Here is a 3571-nt window from a genome sequence, read left to right on the forward strand (position 1 = left end):
TTTAATATTTTGTATCCCACAAATCTTCACTTGAAATGCAGTGAAAAACACCAATTGAAATTTCTTTCTTTTGAAACCATACTGTTAGAAAAGGAGAAATAAAAAAAAAAAAGAAAAAAGAAAATGTCTCATTTGGAAAATGAGTGTCTCATTTGGAAAAACAATATAAAGTAATAAGAACTTCAGAAATTTTTCCAGGATGCCAAAGGCCAGATCAAATTTAACTAGTGTTGGGACAATCTTATCCATAAGGACTTGAAATTCAGGTCACCTATTGAGGTCAAATTAAACTGCTAGCAAGTTTTAGCTGTGACGCTGGGGTTATTTGGCTTCATGGAATAAGGCTGAAGTCATTTAAAGGCTGAGGCAAACTTAACTGCAAATCAACTGTGTTGAGAAGGTGTCAAGTAAATTGCTCTGTGGTGGACTGAAGGAAGGGAGGTTTGTGCGGGATAATGAAGGACCTCTGTGAAGGACAGCACAGTCCCCGTCTGTGTCAGCTTTGAAGACTGACAAGCAACAAGTCTTGCTGATATAAAGATGAGTGGCTGATCAGGAAGGACATCCAATTGACTGGAGGTATATACAGAGCCCAAAGCAGTGTTTGTCCTTATGGGGAGGAAGAGAGTTATGAAAATGAATCTTTGGTTTCATTAAAAAAAAATTAGTTCTAAATATCAACAGGAAATGAGCTATTGACTTTGTGTTGACATTTCAGGCCATGAAGGGACTGGGGTAACACAAACATACCCTTCAAATATGCTGATATATTTGAGTGACATTTACATGGGAGAAAGATATATTAAAATCATATTTCTTCTATTCTTAAGGCTATGCACCAAGGTTAGGAAATTAAACAATGGCCTTTTCTAAAGAATTTCTAATTTATAACACCTGGTTTTGTTCCAATGCTTTGTTGGGCATTCAGACCAATATCCAAGTTCACCTGAGGTCTTGATGACCTTCAGATCCTCTCTGTTGGCAAATAATGCCCTCTCAGGGCAATTTTGTGTATCTTTTTTTTTTTCAACATTAACCAAAGGGTAAGCTAAACTGAATCACACCCCAGAGCTAATGATGAAAAATAATAGTGTTTCCAGAGCCTTGTCATGTTTTTGTTAATATTAACTGAATTACAGGGCAAACCTTTTCTTATATCATATAATTATTTCCTTCTAGAACAGAGGACACTTATAGCAGCCTTTAAGCTTAAAATGACTAACATGTAAGTTTTGTTTCTCCCTTTCAGTTTGAAAAAGAATGAGAACATTAACACAAAAACTCAGATCTTCAGATTATATTGAAAAAGTAGAAGACCTGGAACCATTTCCCCTACTTCCCTCATGGCGGTGACTTGATGGAGTAGAAAGCGCTGCATATCTAAGCAGAGCAGGTGCCTTCCAACGTGGTGCCATTTCCTCTGGTCTGACGTGAGTCCAGCTTCATTACTTATTTTCCCAAGTAGCCTTGCAGATATTTGTCTTTGTGGCTGCACTTTCAATGAGCTCACACTTTCACTATTGCCTGATTCTTCTTCTAATTTATTGTCTTCTGTTGGCCTTTTTACCTATCTTGCCAGTAACGTTGTTTTCCTATATATTTTTTTAAAACCCAGAATGTTCGAACAGCCTTGTAAAATCAATCCGTATCTTCCTCATTAGCAATTGTGTCAGACTTTGCCATTTTGACCATCCTTTATTTTAAAACTTTACTGCATCTGTCATATCCATGTGGTGAGTGGTGTGAAGAAGCTAACATTAACTACATAAGTAGAAGTTGGTAAATAGATATATTTTTTGTGTGTGCAAAATAAAATTCATATTGTCCTTTGGGTTCGTATCTCTTGTTCTGACAGGACTTTGATATGTTGGTTTTTCTCCTGAGATCAAACTAACCTATGTCATTTTGCTGTCTCTCATCTCTTTGGCAATATGTTACATTACATTAATGATTAAATTTCAGTGGGTGAATGTGTGAAAACCTTAGTAAGCTACTCTATGGGGAAGAAATCTCTCTTAGCCTTCTTTATTCTTCTTTGTCTTGTCAAGTGGCAAACCCCCAACTTGCTGCCCAGATTCAGTGATTGGAATAGAGTTAGATATATCTGATGAAGGGTAAAGAAGAAAGTGCCAAAACACGACTGCATTTGAACATCAAGAAGACAAACATCATGACTACAGGAGAAATTTACAATTTGAACCTAGACAATGAAGACGTTGGAATCGTTAGAGATTTTGTTTACCTTGGTTCAGTCATCAATTCAAATGGAGACTATAGTGAAGAAATCAAGAAAAGATGGAGACTCAGAAGGGCAGCAATGGAAGAATTAGGAAAGATCATCAAGAGCAAATATATGTCATTAGAGATCAAGGCTAAGATCATCCACACCTTCATATTTCCAGTTACTATGTGTGGATGTGAAAGTTGGACAGTGAAGAAGGCTGATAGGGAAAAAAGTGGTTCATTTGAAATATGGTGTTGGAGGAGAACTCTACAGATACCCTGGACCATCAGAAAGATGAATGAACAGTGGACCCCAGAGCAAATTAAGCCTGAAATATCACTGGAGGCAAAAATTACAAAACTGAAGCTGTCCTACTTTGGGCACATCATGAGAAGGCATGCATGATTCTTTGGAAAAGATAACAATGCTGGAGAAAATAGAAGGCAGCAGGAACAGAGGAAAACCAAATTTGAAATGGATTGACTGCATAAAAGAAGCCATAGGTGTGAGTTTGCAGGAGCTGAGCAGGGCTGTGAGGACAGAACATTGTAGACATCACTCATTCATAGAGTCACTAAGAACTGGATCTACCTCAATGGCACATAATATGCACAGATAATCTGTATTATTGTCCAATTATGGTGGTGACCAACTATTAAATGGGTTCCAATTTCTTGCCTAGTTCATTAGTCTTATAAATAAGACTAGTACATTAGTCTTGTTTTTTAAATTTTTAGTTGAATCTTTAATGTATCATTTAGGCAGACATTGGCAACCATGATTCTTTTTTCATAGAAACAGAGAGAGTGTTAGCTGCCCTTTCCTTTTGTTGTACAAACATATAAACACACACAATGGGTATAAAATAATCATCATGTTATTATAATCTCTCTTTCAAAATGGGCTTCAACTCAAAATTTTTTGCAAAATTAAGATGATTATAGAGGTTCTTCCTCCTCCTTTAGCCACTTTGTGGTCTAATTTTAAGATTTTAAATGAATTCTGGGGTAAAACCATGACCCAAAGGTAATAAGCTAAAGTATATCACCACACATTAAAAAAAATTGGTTAGTTACTTATTAATATTTTGGAAAATAATGGTGTTTATTGATTTTTGCAACTTGTATTGCAGTGCAGATTGGGGGAACTTGGTAAAAAAAAAAATCTTCATCATTAGCTTAAAACCCAAATTTACCCTACAGGGAAATAAAGCAGAAAACAGCATATTCAATGAGGCACAGTAGATTTTAGAGGAAAGTAAACAGTTCGAACAATAAGGAACAAAAATAAAAAGTAAAAGAAAAAGAACACTGACAATATATTCCAAGGTTGGAGATGTATAAATAC

The sequence above is a fragment of the Hipposideros armiger genome, unplaced genomic scaffold (assembly GCF_001890085.2).
Source record: "Hipposideros armiger isolate ML-2016 unplaced genomic scaffold, ASM189008v1 scaffold_555, whole genome shotgun sequence".
Classification (NCBI taxonomy): Eukaryota; Metazoa; Chordata; class Mammalia; order Chiroptera; family Hipposideridae; genus Hipposideros; species Hipposideros armiger.